At 44.3% G+C, this 22,713-nt stretch overlaps 1 long non-coding RNA gene across 2 annotated transcripts in view; it reads left to right on the top strand.

The window, feature by feature from the left end:
• Positions 1 to 22,713, top strand: part of LOC137657887 (uncharacterized) — a 114,202-nt gene that overhangs the window by 25,052 nt on the left and 66,437 nt on the right. Inside the window, exons 1-2 of one of the 2 annotated variants that reach the window (XR_011047232.1) lie at positions 18,356 to 18,490; positions 21,092 to 21,192. The exons of the other annotated variant lie outside the window; for it this stretch is intronic. This is a non-coding gene — a long non-coding RNA (uncharacterized lncRNA). Of the gene's footprint in view, positions 1 to 18,355; positions 18,491 to 21,091; positions 21,193 to 22,713 lie in introns of those variants that run through there. 2 annotated transcript variants of the gene reach the window in all.

Below are 22,713 nucleotides of genomic sequence, written 5' to 3'. Positions count from 1 at the left end.
ACACAAGATCACCACCTAACCCAAGATTAATAATTTTGGTAAACTCCCTCCCACCTATGTTCAAATTTTGGTAAATATATACTTTAATAATAAACCAATGATTCATATAGTTTTCCTACTCGCTATCTTGTCTTTTATGCATTTCTGACCATAATTATTGGGGGCAAACCAAAAGAGTGATTTGCAGCAATAATCATGGTCAGAAATGCAAAATAAACACATGGTAATAGTGGGAAAAATATGTCTCAAGTAAGTGGCTGAATATTAAAGTATCATAATTCTCTATGATTCACTTCACATCATTCTAATGGTTTTTGCTCCGACAGGGCTCGCTACGCTCACAAAATTAACATTACACCACTCCTATGTTCTGACAAGCGGTACATGTTGAGCTGCGCTTGCAAGCCCCATGGGTCATTATTTTGGGGTTATATTTCAAACCAATAATGGTTTTTGCTCCGCCCTGGCTCGCTTCGTTTGCAAAATTAACATTACTGTACGTCCTCACAATGCTCATACTATTCTAATTTCTCTTCCTCTTGTTTTGTTGAAGTTTTTATAGTTTGTATAGGAGATATTTATTTTTATGTTGTTACTGTTCATAGACTATTCTATTTTACCTTGTTTCCTTTCCTCACTGGGCTATTTTCCTTGTTGGGGCCCCTTGGCTTATAGCATCTTGCTTTTCCAACTAGGGTTGTAGCTTAGCAATTAATACAGTAATAGTAATATTTTTTACTTAAACGTGAACTGCAATAGCTAGGCCTATACACTGAACGGAGGGCATTCATCATAATCCAATGTCAACATGGATGAAATTATACTAAATTTCTAAAATGAATTACATTAAATTTCGAAATGGTTTGCACTTCCCTCTTGATGACATCTTTATTTGATGGTGGTGAAGCTGAAAGTGAAGGGGATGGTGGGAAAAAAATTGCTGTAGAACAATCCGGGAACTTGTGCATAAATATTGGAAGCTCGTAATTGGTTAAAAAAGCCAGGTAATGATTGTCATACTAAAAACAGAACAGCTGGCAAAAGTGAATGCAACCAATGCCTGTGCAATAACTCGCCATCAGTGAATTCCAGTTTCACTAGTAATTAAAGTGTCATATACTGTATTAACCCCAAAGGTATACGTTTCTCGGGTAAAGCGTGGAAAAACATTTGTTCTCAATACACTGTCCGTGTGAATGGATAATAGGAGACAAATATAATAAAACTTAATAGTAGGCCTAAGTAGGGAATAATTGGTGATGTTCTCAGTGTCACAAAGAGTAGCTCTCATTACATTGTGTGTAAGGCGAGTGTTCAGTGCATTTTCACTGTGAGTGATTACAAGGGAAATTTTGTGGATAAGTGCCATTTTGAATGCAAACTGTCACCCCTGTTTTTACGTCTGATTTGGATTACTCAGATTCTGACTATTAAGGTAAGACAATACAGACTAAGTCTCAGCGTAAGCTAAAGGTACGGCTGTCGTAGGAGGGGTCATCAGGGGTGAATCTCCCTCATGTAGGTAAGGATATGGCTTCTAAGTCAGGTTAGGTGAGGAACTTTAGGTTAGCTGGTGTTCTTGTGTTTATTTCACTTTTAAAATCAGACCATGTTGAAGATTAAGAACTATGTTCAAAAGAAAATAGAGCTTGAAAGAAAACTGTGCTTGAGAGAGAACTATGGCAGTTAGTCACAAGGTGTTGTTTCACCCTCTTATTTTTGTATGGAAAACCATTTTTTATTTTGTATGCAAAACAATAAGGCAAAATTGCAACAAGTGTGGACAAATGCAGTTTCTGCTGATCTGCCCTCTTTACAAATGAAGTGAAGCAAAATGTTTACCATCTGTAGGTAGCCTATTCATTTCAAAAGTTTGTACATGGCATTATAGTAAGCCTTTATCCTTTGGATAAACTGATCAATCTTTGCATGGAGGTCATTCACACTGGAATGGATATCTAAAGTATTAAAACCTTTAAAGTGTTCCTTAACTTCCTAGTTGTTCCCATACTAACTAACCTTCTGTTATTTATGCGGATTATATTTCAGTGGCAGCTGGAGGTAGCCATTAGACTTTAATTGCAAGGCAGTAACCTTGCCTAACCACTGGAGCAGGTAGGGTGGGGGCTACTCAGCCGCCTCTATATATACTCTCATAGCAGTGAGACGTCACTTTTTCATTTGGCTCAGTAGAGATCGCACTTGACTGCTCTCCTCCTGACTGTCATTGGACTTTTTCAGTTTTGCTTTTCAGGTGTGCGTGTCTTCTCTTGCTATCGCCTTCATCATGCGAACCTGTCCAGGGCGCAAGGGTGCCGCGTGCGGGACCTTCATCTCGTCGTTGGAGACCTACCCGCACTCTCTATGTCCTACTTGCCAAGGGCATTACTGTAAGCAGGGTTCGCCCTGCGCAGAGTGTAGGGAGTGGTCTGCCTCCCAATGGGAGAAATTTGGGCAGCGTAAAGCTCCTTATCGCTCATATTCTTAAGAGGGACGATAGAGTAGGAGCGCAGATTGAATAACTCCTTGGCCACCCCTGGGTACTGGTGGGGTTGTTGCTTCCCCTCCAGCCGCTGGCAAGCCTGTCTTCCTTTCAGAATTGCTGTAGGTGTGGTCGTCCTTAGGGATTTCAGGACCCCCTTTGAAGGAGGAGCTGCTGCGCCTTCAGTGTGGTGCCAGGAAGGACCCTTCTCCGGAGCCGTTGACATCTCACGATCTGGAACTGTGCAAGATCCATCTGTCGCCTTCTCCTGGTCCTTCCACACACACATGGACAAGGTTATCGCACGCGTTCGCCTCTCCCATGGCCCCCTGCTGATGACGAACCCTCGCTCCATCCTGGGACCTTGTCGTCCCTAACCTTCAACCCTTTCTTTCTCCCCACAGAAACCCGCAGGTTGCAGGTGTAGATCATCTGGGAACCAGCGCTCCTACCATCACCCGCGCGAAAGGATGAGCATCATCATCGCCTCGCACTTCTGGACTCTTTTCTCCTTTTCGCCGTTCTGACGATCGGAAAACATCTTGGATCATGGGTCATCATGATCCGAGTGCTCTTCTTCTAGAAGGCGCTCGTGCTCTAGAGCCTCGCACTCACGAGACTGCAGGTCTTGCGATTGCGTTCTACATGATCACGAGCAAAGTCTAGATCTAGGTCCAGACACTCGTGTTCACGAGGGCGGCGTTCACGCTCGTGAAAGTACTGTTCACGAGAACAACGTGCTTGATTGAGAGGCTGGCGCTCATGTTCGCGAGCTAAGCATTCGCGACGTTCACGCTGTTCTCGAACGAGAACTAGACGCTCTCATTCATGATAATGAACTGCGCGTTCGCGATCAAGGTCTAGACGTTCTTCGTCTAGAGGTAGAGGTAGGTGTTTGTGCAGCCCATCAGCACGTAGCCTCTCAATCAGACCTTCCGAATGACTTCAGACCGGACCTGAAGATGAGAATTAACACTTCTCTTACAAGTGTCTAGCTAAACCCCCAGTGCCTTTCATTGCCTCGGGAGTTCTAGCAAAGCGTTCGCCTACGTGACCCTTGGAAATACTTTCCACTGTGACGCGTTCTTCAACTAGAGTAGTCCCTACTCAAAGGCCTCCTCTGTTGACTTCGTCAGACGTAGGTGCTTCTCTTGGACAGCAGGAAGGCGTTAGACCTTCCTCTTCCTCTGTGGCTCTTAGTGCTCCTGTTGCAAGCACTTCTACTTGTGAATCGCGTCAGTTGACACGTAAAACTAGCAATTTTGCGAATGAATCGTGATTTCACAAGCAAAGTGGCGATTTCCGTGAGCAATTTACCAGCAGATGTGTCGGAACTGTGAGCAGGTGCGGTGCTAACACCTTCGCCTCATCCCTCTGCGTCTTCCACCCCCAGCGGAATACAGACACCCTTCCCAGAAGGGTTCAAGGAGCCCCCTTAATACAGTAGTTCGCAAATGTTCCTATAAATCCGTTCACCTTTCATGGGCTTCCGACAGTATGCTAACGGGGAGAGCATCTTCCCCATTTGCGGGTTAGGTTCCGCTTCCGATTGATTTTCTTAATTATTTAAGTAAAATCATAATTGTTTGTAATTTAACTTCTCCGCTTCTTCACCCCCGGGAACACTTCCCGCCGGAGGATCAGTGGTTCCTCCTATTAGTGAATATTTTTAGCTGATTTAAATAATCATTATTCTTGTTTTATTACAGTTACAATCTCCGCTCTCCTTCTCCCATCGATGTCGACCGGGGAAGGTAGTGCGCGTTTCTTATTTTATGTTTGTTATCTCGGTGGTCTCCTTTTCCGTCGTGGACTAGGTGTTCCTCCCAAGGGAGTGTTTTGTTACCTAATTTATTTTATTTTTCCTCGGTTAGCGATGCAGTTCTTCGTTCGACTAGGAGAGCCAACGAAGTAGAACTGTTCTGTTCATGCCTGGGAATCTGCTTTCACTGCTGACCCCCAGAGGGCATCATCCCTTCTCCTTAGAAGTACGCCAGTGGCAGCTCCTGATCAGCACTTCATCTTCGAGGAATTAGCTCCGGCTACGCTTCCTCAGACTGCGCTCTTGGTAGATCATCTTAGAACACTGCCAAGAGGTTCGCGTCCAGGGGTTGGACTAATTTCCCTTCCGAGGAAGAGTTTTTTCCCCAGGTTGTTGGGTTGTTTTTATCTTCCAAGGGAGAACTTCTCTGCATCTAATTCATCACTTTATCAACTCCGACTGCTGTTGCTGTCTTCGCTTAGACCACGCTCCCCCCTTGCTGAGTCTCTCTTCCTTCGGGGGCGTAGCATAGTCTTAGGCAAGTCTCTCCTGCGAAGTGATCACTTCTCTCGTTCGTGAGAGGGGCCACTCATAGAGACTCCTCTTCGGAGGATTGCTACTGCTGAAGGTCAGCCTGCTGATCCACCGGCCCCAAGGAGCGTCATCAAAGGACGTCATCCCTTCTCCTTAGAAGTACGCCTTCACCTCCGGTGAGGAGGCACCTCTTTGGTTCTTCAGCAACGCAGCCTTCCCCCGCAGAGGAGCCTCCTCTTCCATCGTCTTCTGGCCCTCGACCTTCGCCTATTCCTGGACCTTCTGACAACGCTGCAGCTAGTCCTCGGACTTCGGGCCTGGACTCTTCTATGGATCATTCGCGATCCCCGTCAGTGGATGTTTGCCCTTCCTAAGGGCACATCCCGGTTCCAGTTCAACCTTCACGCCGACCTGCTGACCTGCCTTCACCGTTCCTGTCTCCTATTCATCATCTGCTTGCTCGTGCTACTCCTCCTAAGCGTTTAGCTGCTCACCAACGCTCTCCAACTTGCTAGCGCTCACCAGCATTATGTCACTGGCCTCCAGTACTTCAACGCTTTTCAGTGTGTCATCGCTCGCCAGAAGTTCCTGTGTTTCAGTGCCCTTCGGTGCCTCAGCACTCTCCTGCTCATCAGCGCATTCCAATGCTCCAGCGATCTCCTGCTCGCTGGTGCTTTCCAGTGCATTCTCGCTGGTTTAAGGACCAACGTTTGCCAGCTCGCCAGTGCAACACTCTCCAACTTGTCAGCGCTCCCCTGTGCAGCTGCATTCTCCTACTCTACAGCGCTCTCATTTGCAGGCCCGTTCTCCTGCACACTAGCGCTCTCCTGGACGCCACTGCTCTCCTACGCGCCAGCGCTCTCTTGTGAGCCAGTGCTCTCCAGCTCGTCAGCGCTCGCCAGTTCACCAGTGCTCTCCAGTGCCCGCGCTCACCTGCCCATTCTCTGGAAACTGCACACCAGTATCATCCTGTGCAGCTGTGAATTCTGCGCGCGAGCGCTCTCTGGCCCACCAGAGCTCGCCAATGTGCCAGTGCTCGCAATGTGCCGGCGCTCACCATCGCACTTGCGCCATGATCATGAGCAGGTTCTACAGGCTCCTAGGTTTAAGGAACATCAAATTGACAGGTCACCATCGCCTCATTCCCCTCCCCTCAAACACATTAGATCGTGACAGCAGAAGATAGGGGAAGGGGTCTCCACTGACAGGTTCAGTATCCTGAAACTGCCTTCCTCTATGGCGGACTCGTCAACAGCAGACTCCTCGCAGGGAACCTTCAGTCCCTTTCCCTTCTTGGGATCTGTCTGACAGTGCATCAGTCAGTTAGTCAGCAGCCGTGGTTCAGTGCTATGTCAGAGCAGTTGTACAAGCCTTCAAGCCTGCTCTGTCTGCCAGCTCTTCGGAGCATCCTACAGCTCCAGCAGACCTACTGCAAGGAACCACAGCTTCTTCTTCTCCCCTGAAGAGGAAGAGAGGAGTCGCAAACGCGATCACTTCCCCGAGGGTAAAGCCAACCCCTGATAGGCCATCGAGGCCTGCTCCTCCTGCATCTTCCACCAGACACTCTCCTACCACACCTCTGCCGAGGGAGGGGCTTCCTCTCTTCCACTTTCAGAGGAAGTTTCCCCTCGCACGGAGAGTTCTCAGGACAGACATGACAATCCGGCCTTTGATGCTAGAGTCCTACCTCCTTCCTCGGAGGGAACCTAAGGACTTCAAGACTCTTCCGAAGTCCTCTTCAAGGACCTCTAAGCCTACAGATGCGGCCTGTTACTCGAGGGATGTCTGCGACTCACCCCTAGAAGAGCTCTCGGGGGTGGAAGAAGGGGACTTCGCTGCAAGTCCAACTTCAGAAGGAGAGCAGAAAGAGTGGGAACATGCATACTGGCAGGTTCTGACTCTCATGAGGGTTCTCAATGGGTTTACCGACCCAGAGATAACCCCCTCGAGAGGGCAAAGACATGGTCTTAGATTGTGTTTTTGGCACCCAAAAGCCCTCAAAGACCAGTGCAGTCTTGCCTTGGTGCCAGGGGCTGAAAGGTGCCAGAAGATCTAGCACCCAGAAGCCCTCAAAGACCAGTGCAGCCGTGCCTGGGTCTCAGGGGATGAAAGGTGCCAGTGCTAAGATCGCCCTACAGCTCTCTGAGCTCTCCTCTTCCCAACGTTCCGGCTCTATCACCAAGCTTCTCCCACCTCCTCGTCTCCAGCAGAGGAGGTATTTCAAGATCTTAGACGAGCCTTGTCCAGCTCATCTTCTTCATCACTCCTTGGAAGAGTTTACCAAGGGAGTCTCCCCAGAGACACTCCAATCTACAGGTCTTAATCTCAGCAACCGAGATCCTTAATCAGGAGGTCATGGAGTACGCCATGCAGGCTACTTCATGGCTTGATGTTTGGATTGGGACCTTGGGAATCCTTGTACGAAGTGAGGATTTCTCCAAGGAACGTACTAGGAAAGCAATAGAGATTTTCCTGCTCTCAGGCAGCTGCACGATCGAGAATCTTGCCCATCAAGTTTCAAACTTATGGGTGAATATCATCTGAAATGTCGGGATGCGGTGTCTGAGAGATTCCATTAGCAAGTCCCAAATGCTAAGATAGCCAGGCTCAGGAATTCATCTTTAGAGGGATCCCATCTATTTGAGCCTAAGGATGTGGAACATGCTGCTGAGAGATAGAGGAAGTCCCATCAGGACTCCTCCTCCATAGAGCTTTGACATCCAAGCCCTATAAACCACCAGCTCCTCAGCAGTCCCGTCCAGGCAAGACCATGACAAACAAATCAGCAGCAAAGACAACTGTGTCTAAGAAGCTGTTTCCTGCCAAGGACAGGAAAGGCACAAAGTCCTCCAGGGGAGGAAAATGTCCTAGAGGGAACGGCTTAGGCTGCAAATGCTAGGATAGGCACTCCCTCTGCTTGTCCACCAGTAGGAGGATGCCTACAAAGTTGCTCGGACAGGTGGAAGTAACTCGGGGCCGAACCCTGGACAATCTCTGTGATTCCTTTGGGGTATTACTTCCCGTTCATAACATCTCTCTCTCCCCTGACCAGGAATCCAGTATCAATAGACTCCTTTGCGATGGGATCAGCACTTGGACTAGCACTTGGGCAGAAGTCCAGACCCTGTTGAAGAAGGGCGCTCTCCAGGAGGTCCTCGACAAGTCTGCAGGCTTCTTCAGTAGACTCTTTCTTGTGGAAAAGACTTCTGGAAGCTGGAGACCAGTCATCGACCTCTGAGCTCTGAACAAGTTTGTTAAAATCTGTTCAGCATGGAGACAGCAGACATGGTCAGACTATGGGTAAGACCACAGGACTTCATGTGCACACTGGACCTGAAGGACGCGTACTACCAGATCCCAATCCATCCGTCTTCAAAGATGTACTTAAGATTTAGCCTAGACAACAGGAAATACCAGTTCAAGGTGCTGTGCTTCGGTCTTTCCGCAGCACCTCAAGTCTTCACCACTGTTTGCCCTAGTGTCATCTTGGGCACACAGGATTGGCATCCGTCTCCTTTGTTATCTGGACGACTGGCTTATCCTAGCAGACTTGGTGTCAACCATTCTTCAACATCCAGACAAACTTCTGAGGTTTTGCCAAGATCTGGGATCATGGTAAACCTTGAGATGTCCTCCTTGCTTCCTACGGAGAGACTAGTATACTTAGGCATGGTAATAGGCACCTATCTCCATAAAGTCTTCCCATCAGATGACAGAATATCGAGGCTGAGAAAGGTCGCAAGACCCTTTCTCAGACGAGAAGAGCATACAGCCCAGACGTAGTTTCGTCTCCTCGGTCACCTTTCATCTCTGGACCGTCTAGTTCGCAACGGTCGCCTCAGGAGGTGATCCATCAAGTGGCAACTCAAGTCCCGGTGGAATCAGGCTCTCAATTCCCCCGACATCCGGATCCCCATGGTATCAGCGGAACAGACGGGCCTCGAACGGTGGGTATCAGATGAGAACCTACAAAAGGAAGTGGACCTTCTCGTCCTCCGCCAGATTTGATGCTGTTTTCAGACACTTCAAAAAAAAAAAGGGTTGGTGGCCCACGTGCTGCACCACACGACCTCAGGCCTCTGGTCATTGTCAGAAGAGTAACTCCACATAAATCTCCTACTGATGAAGGCCGTCTTTCTGGCCCTTCAACAGTTCGTGGCGGGCCACTCAGTGGTGGTGATGAGCGACAACACCACAGTAGTGGCTTGCATCAACAAACAAGGAGGTATTTTTTCGCTGTCCCTGACCCATCTAGCAGTAGAGGTACTGAGATGGACCGAGATTCACTCGATACCACTATCGGCACATTTCATTCCGGCCAAGACAACCTGAGCAGAGCATCTCGGATAGTGAGTACGGAGTGGTCTTTAGATCATGTAGTAGCCAACAAAGTCCTGACTTTATGGGGTTCTCCGACGGTGGATCTCTTTCCAACAGCCCTGAACATAAGGCTCTCGTTGTACTGCTCCCCAGTTCCAGACCCCAAGGCTCTCTGGCAAGATGCATTCCAACAGCGGTGGGACAACATCAACATTTACGCCTTTCCCCCATTTTGTCTGATGAGGAGGGTACTCAACAAGTCCAGAACATCGGTCAACCTTTCAATGACCCTCATAACTCCGCTATGGCATCACGTGGAATGGTTGCCGGACCTTCTGCAACTCCTGACGTAGTCTCCAAGAGAACTCCCTCCACGACACAATCTACTCAAACAACCCTACGACTTTACGCCTGGAGACTATCCAGCATATCCTCTCTTGAGATAATTTTTGCAACAAGAAGCATGCAGGATGTCTGGATACCTGCAAAAGTCATCAGCAGCAGTCTACTAGGAAAAATGGAAAGTCTTCTGTGGTTGTTGTCGAGGAAGGGGTATCTCTCCTCTCGATGCCACTGTTCCAGCAATAACAGAGTTTCTCATGTATTTGCGTGAAGAAATGGGCCTGTCAGTCTCGCTGGTAAAAGGCTATTGCTTAGCCTTAAGCATTGACTTTAGACTGAACGGAATGGACATTTATTCATCTCTAGAACTCTCTTTACTCATACGGAGTTATGAACTCACCTGTCCTCAGTCTGGAGTGAGACCTTCCCCGTGGAACGGCGGTTTGAGTTCTCAGGTCTCCAAGGAGATCTCACTGTGAACCATTATTCCAGGCAACAGATTCCCACCTAACTTGGAAGACAGTGTTCCTGCTAGCTTTGGCTTCGGCCAAGCGAGTCAGTGAACTTCATGGTCTCTCATACTACATCTCCCATTCAAGGCGTTGGGAGAGGTAATGTTCAGCTTCGTCCCTGAGTTTGTTACTAAGTTACTAAGACTCAGAACCCAGGAGTAGCGGATCCTTGATTCGACTCCTTCTAGGATTTCAATTCTTCGTTCTGTAACAGATGACTCTGATCATCTCTTATTCTGCCCAGTGAGGAGTTTGAGGCTGTACCTTAAGAGAACAGCCGCAGTCTGTCCCCGTGTGCCTGCACTCTTCGTCAGCACAGAGACGACCAAGAGGGGGGTCACCAAGAACACTATCTCAGCATGGATTCGCTAGGTCATAGACCACACGCTGAATCCAGACCCTCCTCCTTTACGTTGCCCCAGAGCTCATGATGTTAGGGGCTCAGCTACGTCCCTGGAATTCAAGAGGAACTTTCAGTGATACAGGTTCTTCAGGCTTAGTTGTGGAAATGTCAGAACAATTTCACAGCCCACTACCTGCAAGAGGTGACCCACAGGAGGCTTGATTAGTTTTCTATCGGCCCTGTGGTGGCTGCACAACAGCTGGTATAATACCTCAAGCTCCTTATTTGATGAGTAGCAGAAGGTTGAGGGCACTGTTACCCGGTTTTAGTCTGCGTCAATGAAAAGGTTTGACTGTCTCTTATTATTTTCTTCATCCTCCCCTCTCTTGGGGAAAGCAGCATCCTGGGTTCTCTGCATAAGCCCTCTTAATGAGAGAATGCCTTGATGAAGTCATTGAGCTTCAGCACGGCATTTTATTCCCGTGCTGAATCTTGGTGACGGGCAAGAGGGCTCTCGAACTTCGGGAAATTGCTCCCCCAGTTCGAATCTAAATTTCTCTCTTTCATCTTTTTCTTCTGCTTAATATTACTTCGACCTTCTCTTAATTTTATCAACTTTCTTTCATCTTGCTGTCCTATCTCTATGATTATTATTTTTCTTAGTTATATATATATGTAGATGTATGCATATATATATATATATATATATATATATATTTATTTATTGTATTTGTTCATTTATTTATTTATCTTTTTTTTCTATTTTATTTAAATGGCGTGGATATTTCCACATTCGTTATTACTGCCTGCTTAGATGAATGGGAGAAGGGATCACGGTTGGGAGGTATTCGCATTCAAAGCTATATATGAGAGTATTGGATGATCTCAGCCATCCCAAAGATGGTTTGGACCTTTTTGGCGGAACTACTCTCAAGGGTTGGGTCATCGGAATCCAGGGGGATCCAATCCTTGAGGTGGGACTCTTGGCTTTTGGCCGGAAGCCCATCATTACAGATATGGGGAGGATGATTCCATATTACTTTGGTCTCAGTCCTAACAGGCGGGTTTAGCTTACACCTGTGCCTCTATATCTGTTTTGATGCTATCCTTCGGGTAGGGTATGGAGTGGACCATCGGGGAAATATACTCTCATTGTGCCGATAGTGGAGAATGCAAATTTCCTTTCCAACGTATGATACTTTCTTATAATTCTCAAGCAGGTACCCCAACAAAACAACAAAAAACCTGAAAATCCCACCCTTAAATATGGACCCTTCAAATACTGACTCCCCATCCCCTGGATTTGCTGACTCCCCCCCGGCACTGTTGACGACTTCTGCTACTGTAATTAAGGAAAACTCTGTTGACGACCTTCAAACTAAAAAGGACCACTCTACTGATGTTAAAAAATCTAGCAATTTGGGTAACACAGGGAAACTACGATTCCTTCATGTTTCCCAAATCCCATTAGAGACAAATTATGATGATATATATAGAGCATTTGAGTGCTATGGATTGATAAAGGAAATAAGGATGAGACTTGGAGATGAAAAATGGGACTCTTGGATATCTTTTGAAAGTCACGATGAGGCGTTTAATGCCATAAGTAATATTAGTAGTATCAAAATTAACGAATTGAACATCATGGGAGCTCTTTGTGATAAGGTCCCAAAGGAATTGGATGTGTACAAACCTGCTGATTGGTTTGAAAAAGATAGAAATGTACCCATGCCTTCACAGAGAAAACCCAAACCACCAATGTGGCTCTTAGCTGAACCTAAAGGGATAATAGGGAATTATTTTAAGATATGTAAGTTTATCCAAAAAAAAGTAGGAACCATAGCACCTGGAGATATATCTCGTTTTGGGAAGAACAGTTATCTCATCCATGCCAAATCTTCGACTCAGTCTGCAATACTGTCTAACTTACAGACAGGCAGTGATGAAATTACATTGGAAATGAAACCTCATCTTAATTTTAGTTATGGAAGGGGAGTGGTCTTTAATAAGGACCTATACGAATTTACAGAGGAGGAGATACTTTCTATGTGTCCATTAAATGTATGGAAAGTGCATAAGGTTCCTGGAACTTCAATGATTATACTCACTTTCCAGGATGCTGATGTACCTTTCCATATTTTTATTGAAAATGAAAGGATTAAAGTTCGGCCTTTCAAACAAAAGCCCCTGCAATGTTTTAATTGTTTTAAATTTGGACACCCATCCAAAGTTTGTAAAAATGGAAAATTGTGTGGTATTTGCTCCAAAACTTATCATGGAGAATGTACACTTGAGGCCAGGTGTTCAAATTGCAATTTGAATCATAAATCAACTGATAGGAGATGCGAACTGTATAAGTTGGAGGAAGCTGCCCTAAACAAATCAAGTTTAGAACACATAAGTGTGGGACATGCAAAAAGACTGTTGAATAAATCAACCAGCTATGCAAAGGCCTTAAAATCAAAGGTAAATTTACCACAGGAGACAGCAACCCCACCTAGCACTGCCAGTAATCCTAAGAAAAGAAATACAACCTCTGATAATAAAGTACTGCATGACAAGGTAATCATATCGCCTTCTGAGGCTTTGCCACAGCGTATTAAAAATGGGTCATTGCCCATTTCTGTACAGCCTTCGTCCCCCATTACCAGCAATAGTACTAACCTCTCCCAGGCCATGTCCTTGCCTGATTTGATGGAGATGCCACCTGACACCAAGTTACCAGGTGCACCTGTATTGGGGAAGGTGCAAAAACCTGGTAGCTCAAAACCTACTAATCGGAAAAGAGAGAGACCTCCATCTCTCTCGCCCCCTTCCATAAGAAATATCAAAATTACGACGTCAAATAAGTATGATGATTTGTCAGTTGATATTTCTGATCTGGAAGTCAATTTAAATAAATCGGAAATTCAAGTGGAGGTCCACCAACCTCCTCAACAATCAGATCAAAAAGACAAAAAGAAAATCATAAATTCTAAACCCAATCTATCAAGACCCTCTTTAATAAAACCACCAAAAAATAGTGTTAGATCAAACACTGCTAATGGGAAGACTCCATCCAAGGGGTCTACCAAATTATAAACCATAGTTTTTTCCTCCATTTTGCAATGGAATTGTCAGGGTTTAAGGGCCAAATATGAAGAACTTAAGCTCCTTATTCATGAGCATTCCCCCATAATTATTTGTCTACAGGAGAGCAAACTTGATCATAATACCCCTTGCCCTCGCGAATACATTAGTTATAGGACACCATATGATCACCAAGTGGGGAGCCATGGCGGAAGTCTCATATACGTACGTCGAGATGTTCCCCAAGTTTCTCTGTCTATTCGTACACCTCTGCAGGCAGTGGTTGTACAGATCGACATAGGGCGAAAATATACAATTTGTTCTCTGTACTTGCCTCCAAATGATAACATTTTGTATGACAAGTTAGTGGAGGTGATTCAACAACTCCCTCAACCTTTCCTTTTACTTGGAGATTTGAATGGTAGACACCCTTTGTGGGGTGATGTTTTAGCAAACACGAGGGGAAATATCATATCATCAATTGTGGAAAATGAAGATGTGGGACTCCTTAATACAGGAGAGCCCACACACTTTCATGTCCAGACAGGTACCTTGTCATGTATTGACCTATCAATCGTAAGCTCTAATTGCCTTCTCGACTTCGATTGGAGAACATTAGATGATTGGCATACTAGTGATCACGCACCAATCATTATAAACACCAACAATGGTCCACCTTTACAGGGATCGCCACGATGGAATCTTGACAAGGCGGACTGGGATAAATTTCGTGAACTAAGCGAAATTGAGGGGGATGCAGGACAAGTTGAAAATATCGATGATGCCATAGACTTACTGAATGGAACTCTCCATACAGCAGGAGTCAATTCAATTCCCAAAACAACAGGGTTATTCAAACGACGACCCGTCCCGTGGTGGTCTTCAGAACTAACTGCCCTCCACAGAGCCACAAGAAGATCTCTAACACGATTGCGTAGACGCAGAACTGATGAGAATTTAATTATGTACAAGAAATGTAGAGCACAGTTCCGTCGTGCCATGAAAGAAGCAAGGCGCCAGTCATGGATGTCTTTTGTTTCCTCCATTAACAGTAGGACACCACCATCTGCTGTGTGGAGGAAAGTGAAAAAGATAGCTGGCAAATTCACCCCCAACCCACCACCAGTGTTGAAGGTGAATGGCCAGTATGTAACCGAAGCAAATGATGTTAGCAATGCCCTGGCTAATCATTTTTCAAATGTATCCAGCAAGTGTGAAGGAGCCCCTGGTCACCAGTATAGGAGCACTGAAGAAAAGAAAATTTTAAATTTTGCAACAAGAAGGGAAGAGTCGTATAATTCTCCTTTCACTGAAAGAGAATTTGATTCCGCACTTGCTCATTCCAATGATACAGCCCCTGGACCCGATGGAATTCCATATGCAATGATTAAACATGTACATTTTAATACAAAGCTATTTATTTTAAGTATTATTAATAGAATATGGCATGATCATAGTTACCCAAGTGTTTGGGAACTAGCCATTATTTTAGCCTTTTTAAAACCCGGTAAAGACAAGTTTTTAGCAGCAAACTATCGTCCAATTGCATTGACATCTTGTTTATGTAAAATCATGGAGAAGATGATCAGTGCAAGGCTGATATGGTACCTTGAAAAGAAAGGTATTTTATCACCGATTCAATGTGGATTCCGAAAAATGCACTCAACGACTGATGTGTTGATACGACTAGAGTCTTCTATTTGTGAAGCCTTTGCTTCCAAACAGCACCATGTTACAGTATTTTTTGACCTTGAAAAGGCATATGATACCACATGGAGATATGGTATTCTTAAAACCATTCATGAATGGGATTGAGAGGAGAGCTGCCACTATTTATTCAGGCATTTCTTTCACGTAGAGTTTTTCAAGTGAGAGTGGGGGAAACTCTATCAGAGAGTAAGTGCCAGGAAGAAGGAGTTCCTCAGGGTAGTGTGCTGAGTGTAACCCTTTTTGCACTAGCAATTAATGGGATATCCTCAGCCATTCCCCAGGATGTTCTCTCAACATTATTTGTGGATGATCTCTCAATATCATTTGCTGGCACTAAAATGGCAATGGTTGAGAGAAAAATCCAACTCTCTATTGATAAAATTATCCAGTGGGCTGACATGAATGGATTTAAGTTCTCGACAAGTAAAACTACCATTGTCCATTTTTGTCGTATCCGGGGAGTACATCCAGACCCGGATATATACATTAAAGGTCAACGGATACCATGTGCAAGAGAAGCTAAATTTTTAGGTTTGATATTTGATTGTAGGCTTACATGGGTTTCTCACTTAAAAGCATTAAAAGCTAAATGTGTTGAAGCTCTGAATATCTTAAAAGTATTGTCCCATACATCATGGGGGGCAGACCGCAATACTATTTTAAAATTATACAAGGCCTTGATTTTTTCCAAAATTAGTTATGGTTGCTAGGTATATTCTTCAGCCACCTCAAGCCGGTTAAAAATATTAGACTCGATACATCATGCAGGTATTAGATTGTCTACTGGAGCTTTTAAAACCTCGCCTATCCCAAGTCTCCTTGTTGATGCTGGAGAGTTACCTCTAGACCTTTACCGAATGTCTTCCGTTCTTCGGTATTGGTTTAGATTGCAAAGACTCCCTAACTCTCTAGCCTTTCAGACTGCAAGTCTTGTAAGACACGCATCATACTTTGAGTTGCACCCAAAATCTCCTCAACCTTATGGCTTTCGGGTGAAACGATTATTAAATAGTCTGGATATAATTAGAAATAAGGTACTTCCATTCAAGGTATCATCAACGCCTCCATGGAAGTTACCAGAGATATCTTTTTGTAAATATTTTATTGGAGATAAGAAGAATATGTCAGACCTAGAAGCCAGGTCTCTTTTTAATGAACATGTTAAAGAACATAGAGGATCAACTTTTATCTATACTGATGGCTCCAAATCTGATGCTGGCGTTGGATTTGGAGTACATAGTAATGGTTTTAATTGTAGAGGTGCACTTCCTCTGACCGCTTCCATATTTACTGCCGAACTGTATGGCATATTAACCGCTATTGAGAAAATAGCGTTGGAGAAGGAGGGTAATTTTACAATTTTTAGTGATGCAAGGAGTGTCCTTCAAGCTATGGAAGTTTTTAATTCTAATAACCCTCTAGTTTTAAAGATTTTAGAATGGCTTTTTATTATTGGACGGAGAGGTATAACAGTTCAATTTTGTTGGGTTCCAGCACATGTAGGTGTGTCTGGGAATGAGAAGGCAGATTCACTGGCTAAGGAGGCTGCATCCGAGTTGCTGCCAAGAAGGTATCCCATTGCCTGTAATGATTTCTTACCTGTCATCAAGAACTTGGTTTGCAATAAATGGCAACAGCAATGGGATAGTCAAGATGGCAATAAAATGCGAGAGATAGCAAATGACATATCTCCTTGGAGGTATAATATGATGCCCCGAAAATGGGAGACGTCTCTTTGTCGTCTCCGTATTGGTCACACTCGGTTGACACACGAGTTTCTGCTGAAGGGCCAACACCAACCGTATTGTGATGACTGCTTAGTACCTCTTAACAGTAAGGCATTTGTTGACCGAATGCCCCAATTATAACAACTTGCGGAATAGATATTTGTTTGAGGCTCGAGGTGAGGGTGGCAGGTTCATCCTTGCCAAGATTCTTGGAAATGATGTGTCCTACCATGCAAGTGGCATTTTTAGATTTATTTCAGAAGCAGGTCTTCTGAAAAATATTTAACTTTTATGACATTCAATTTTTATGATTTTAATTGAATACTATTTAATTTTTATTTTATTTTATATTTTATTTTTGTATACATAAATTAGATGTTACCGGCGTCAATGACCTTAGATGTCAGGATGCCTGAAAACTTTTAAATCATTCATTCATTCTCTGCATAAGCTGACCTCAATCACACTCCCATGTGTACCTAGTATTAAGCTAATAATGTTACATCGTATACCCTGACGAGGTGGTATTGAGAAAATCTTGGTTACAACAGTTTTTCATACAAAAGACTCTGAATAACTTTTTCCTGGACTGCCACACTTCTAAATATCTCAACACACAGCTTGCATAGGCTGCAAACCTTGCATAGCAAGGTTTTAGCGAGGTGTAGGAACTCCTTATTTTGGGTAAAAATATACTCTGATAAAGAGCCCCCAGGTAAAGCCAAAAGTCAGATTGGCAGGGACGTCCTCCACCCTTCCTAATGAGTGAGTCACCCCAATTAAATAGCATGGGTTTGTACAGTATTCCAGTTATGGAACAAATGACAAATTTGTAGATGATTTGTATTTTTCCTAACAGTACAAACCTTTAGCTATTTATGCAAACTTACCTGCCAGCCCTATCCCCCTTGAAGTCCTACCTCCAAGCAAAGTGAGCTAGGGAGCTAAATCACCAATGTGTGAGCGGGAGCGGTAGGAAACTACCCTCCTACCCCCGCTAACTAACAGAATGGGTAGTTAACCCTTGCTAAATTTTAATGGCTCGACATTTCAGCTTCGCTGAAAGTAATACCCCTATTAAATAGCTATAGGTTTGTATCGTTAGGAAAAATACAAATTTTATACGAATTTGTCATGTTTTATGTGGTCTTCATGTGTTTCCACTTACCTACCATATTTATAGAGGATATTAAAGGTATTAAAGTTTCGTTAAATTTCAGTTAGAGTTGTGCAATGGTAGGGGGGTTAGCAGAAAAAAACTAAAATTTTCATGGTCTCAGAATTTGACTTAAACTGCTTCAGAGTGATGTTTTAAGGGTATATATGTGGTCAGCTTGTTTTTGCGCTTGCCTACCATAATTATAGAGGATATTGAAGGTATTAAAATTTTTGAGTAATTTCAGAGTTATGCAATTGGAGTTAGCAGGAAAAAACTAGAAATTTTCTCGATCTTGGATTTTGTCATGGACTGCTTGAGAGATGTGTTTTATGATTATATGTGTGGTCAGTTACCTTGTTGTACTGGACTACAATGCCGTTTTTTTGCAGGCGGTTGAGCACGATGTGCAGGTGACGGATGTATTCCTCTTTTGAGGAAGAGAACACAAGTATGTCGTCCACATAACATACACAGAAGGAGAGGTCCCCTAAGATGCCATCCATGAGACATTGAAAAGTGGCCCCAGCAAGGTAAGTGAGGCAAAGAGGGCAGCTGACCTGAGGTGGGGTCAGGGATTGGGTCATTCATATGAAGAGAATAAGAAGTTTTGTAAAGAAGTGAAGAGAGTAAGGAAGGCTGGTTCAAGAATTGAAGAGACAGTGAAAGAGGGAAATGGAAGGTTGTTAAAAGGAGAGGAGGCAAGGAAAAGGTGGGTGGAATATTCTGAAAGTTTACTGAATGTTGAGGATAATAGGGAGGCAGATATAATTGCTTTTGCAGGTGTTGAGGTGCCGGTGATGGGAGATGAGAACGAGAGAGAGATTACAAGAGAGGAAGTGAGGAGAGCACTAGATGAAACGAGAGTAGGAAAAGCATCTGGTATGGATGTTGAAGGAAGGGGGTGTGACTGTACTTGAATGGTTGGTGAGATTGTTTAATATGTGTTTTGTGGTGTCAATGGTACCAGTAGATTGGGTTTGTGTGTGTATTGTACCACTATCTAAGGGTAAGGGAGATGTGAATGAGACTTGTAATTCCATGGGTATTAGTTTGTTTAGTGTGGTGGGAAAAGTGTATGGTAGAGTACTGATTATTAGGATTAAGGATGAAACATAGAATGCAATCTTAGAAGTACATAATGGTTTTAGAAGAGGTAGGGGTTGTATGAATCAGATGTTTACAGTTAGGCAGATATGTGAGAAATATTTAGCAAAAGGGAAGGTGGTGTATGTTGCGTTATGGACCTGGAGAAAGCGTATGATAGAGTTGATAGGGAAGCAATGTGGAATGTGCTGAGGTTATATGGAGTCGGTGGAAGGTTGTTGCAAGCAGTGAAAAGTTTCTACAAAGGTAGTAAAGCATGTGTTAGGATAGGAAATAAAGTGAGCGATTGGTTTCTGTTGAGAGTGGAGCTGAGATAGGGATGTGTGATTTCGCCGTGGTTGTTTAACTTATATGTTGATGGAGTGGTGAGAGAGGTGAATACTCGAGTGCTTGGACGAGGATTAAAACTGGTAGACGAGAATGACCATGAATGGGAGGTAAATCAGGTGTTGTTTGCGGATGATACTGTACTGGTTGCAGACGCGCAAGAGAAGCTTGGCCAATTAGTGACAGAATGTGGAAGGTTGTATGAGAGAAGGAAGTTGAAAGTTAATGTGGGTAAGAGTAAGGTTATGAGATGTACGAGAAGGGAAGGTGGTGCGAGGTTGAATGTCATGTTGAATGGAGAGTTACTTGAGGAGGTGGATCAGTTTAAGTACTTGGGGTCTGTTGTTGCAGCAAATGGTGGAGTGGAAGCAGATGTAAGTCAGTGAATGAAGGATGCAAAGTGGTTGGGGGCTGTTAAGGGAGTAGTAAAAAATGAGGGTTGGGCATGAAAGTAAAGAGAGTTCTGTATGAGAAAGTGATTGTACCAACTGTAATGTATGGATCGGAGTTGTGGGGAATGAAAGTGACGAAGAGACAGAAATTGAATGTGTTTGAGATGAAGTGTCCAAGGAGTATGGCTGGTGTATCTCGAATAGATAGGGTTAGGAACGAAGTGGTGAGGGTGAGAACGGGTGTAAGAAATGAGTTAGCAGCTAGAGTGGATATGAATGTGTTGAGGTGGTTTGGCCGTGTTGAGAGAATGGAAAATGGCTGTCTGCTAAAGAAGGAGATGAATGCAAGAGTTGATGGGAGAAGTACAATAGGAAGGCCAAGGTTTGGGTGGATGGATGGAGTGAAGAAAGCTCTGGGTGATAGGAGGATAGATGTGAGAGGGGCAAGAGAGAGTGCTAGAAATAGGAATGAATGGCGAGCGATTGTGACGCAGTTCCGGTAGGCCCTGCTGCAGCAGTAGGGGATTTAGCGTCATGAAGCTTCATCTGTGGTGGATAACGGGGGAGGGCAGGCTGTGGCACCTTAGCAGTACCAGCCGAACTCGGTGAGTCCCTTGTCAGGCTGGGAGGAACATAGAGAGGAAAGGTCCCCTTTTTTGTTTCATTTGTTTGATGTCGGCTACTCTCCAAAATTGGGGGAAGTGCCTGGGTATATGTATGTGTGGTCAGAGCATGTTTACACTCGAATACCTTAATTATAGAGGATATTGAAGGTATAAATTTTTGTTTAATTTCAGTCAGTCATGCAATTGGGTTTTGCAGGAAAAACTGCAAATTTTCAGTCTCAATTTCAGAGAAATGTTTTAAAGGTATATAGGCTATGTGGTCAGCGTGTTTTTGTGCTCACCGACCATAAATATAGAGGATATTGTAGGCACTAAAGTTTTGTGTACTTTCACTCCTAGTCATGCAGTGGAGGGTATCAGGAAATAAACTCCAAATTTTCATGATCTCATGTTTTGTCTTGGAGTGCTTCAGAGATGTTTTATGGGTATATATGTGGCCAACTCATGTTTGCGCTTACCTTCCATAATTATATAGGATATTGCAGGTATTAAAGTTTTGTGTAATTACAGTTCATCGTGCAATGAGGTAGCACAAAAACTCAAAATTTTCATGGTCTCAGATTTTGTCTTAGATTGTTTCAGAGAGAGGTTTTATAGGTATATATGTGGTCAGCGCGTGTTTGCGCTTGCCTACCATAATTATAGAGGATATTGGAGGTATTAAAGTTTCCTGTATTTTCAGACCAAGTCTTGCAATGGGGGTTAGCAGGAAAAAACCCAAAATTTTCACGGTCTGAGATTTTCTTAGACTGCTTCATTGGTAGGACTTCCCCCTCCAAATAGGTGAGTTATCCCTACTAAAGAATGTAGGGTTTGTAGCTTTTCAGAACAAATGACAAATTTGAAAGTAATTTGTATTTTTCTTAATGATACAATCCTGGAGCTATTCATACAAATTGTCTCAACAGCACCTGTCCTCCATAGTAAATCCTACTTGCAATCAAAAGTGGTTCAAATACACTGGTGTGTGAGTGAGAGGGGTACAGAAGCTGGCAATCCCCACTACTCCTCACTACCCCTCCCCCCACTACCTAGCGGGTTTTGTAGTCGCCACCTCGATTAAAAATCTTAATGGCTAGTCTTCCAGCTTTGCCGAAAGATAATCTCTAATAAATAGCTCTAGTTTTGTATCGTTAGGAAAATTACAAATTATTATTTGTTCTGACGTAAATATAAACCCTCCGCTATTTATAGGGGTATACTTTCGCCGTAGCTGAAAGACGAGTCATGATAATTTTAGTGATGGATAACTACCCCATCCGCTAGTTAGCGGGTGAGGGGTGGGGTAGACTGGCTACCCCGCTCACTCACACCTCTCGGCTGAGTAACCACTTTACTTTTTGGCTCGGTAGAGGACGGATATGCTGCCGTTCTCTCCCGCAAGGACTTGCCTTGATTGTTTGTCTCTCATTTTTTTTTCTCTTGAATGTGTTTTCAATCATCTTGTACATATATGTGTGTGTAAATATATACTTTTACGTTGTTAGATACTTGTAACTTTAATTACTGTTAACAACTTATCCGGTGGCCTCCGCCGTAAGGGAGTCGTCATTGTGTTGTTACTACTCCCTTACCTTGCCGCCCTCCTCTGCGTTGATGGTCGGCAGGTTCTCAACACTCCCGTGTGTTTGTTTCATTACTTGAGTTAAAGTTTAGAACAGTTCAGCACCCTTTCGAGGAATTATCTTACAAAGAAGGTGATTTATTCCCCGAATAGTTCATGTGCAGCGGAGCATGAATTGTAATTAATCCCAACTTTTATTTTCTTTTCTGCAGATAGCAGCGACGTAGAACACAAGCCTGATGGTTTCGGCCGCCCTGTTCATTATCCTGCGCTTCATGTGGTTGCTTGTGAGCTGCCCACGTTACGAGGTAGCAATCGTTGTCAACCTTCAACTTGAACAAGGCGTGTTGATGGTAAGCATAGTTTGCTGCCAGGAGGTTCGCCTCCAGGGGTTGGAGAACCTTCCCTTATGAGGGATTGTTAACCTTCCCAGGAGTTGGGTTGCCCCCCCTTCCGAGGGAGAGCTTCCCCACTTCAACCATTCAGCAACCTTCCCCTTTCGGGAAGAGTTGCGGACACCCCGACGAGTTTTGCTTCTGCTATCTCATTGCCGAAGATTGTGCTTCTTCCCCTTGAACTGGGGTAAAGCAAGTCTAAGGCTTGTTCTTACTTCGAGGGGAAATTCTCTCTCTTGTTCGCGAGAGAGATTGTTACGCCTACGCTTTTTTCCCGTAGAGCTGGGAGAAAGCTTGTCTTAGGCGATGTCCTCCTTCGGGAGGACTTCTCTCTCGTTCGCGAGA

The sequence above is a fragment of the Palaemon carinicauda genome, chromosome 18, assembly GCF_036898095.1.
Source record: "Palaemon carinicauda isolate YSFRI2023 chromosome 18, ASM3689809v2, whole genome shotgun sequence".
Classification (NCBI taxonomy): Eukaryota; Metazoa; Arthropoda; class Malacostraca; order Decapoda; family Palaemonidae; genus Palaemon; species Palaemon carinicauda.
The sequence above is the reverse complement of the archived record's forward strand: the minus strand, read 5'-3'. Positions and strand labels throughout refer to the sequence as shown.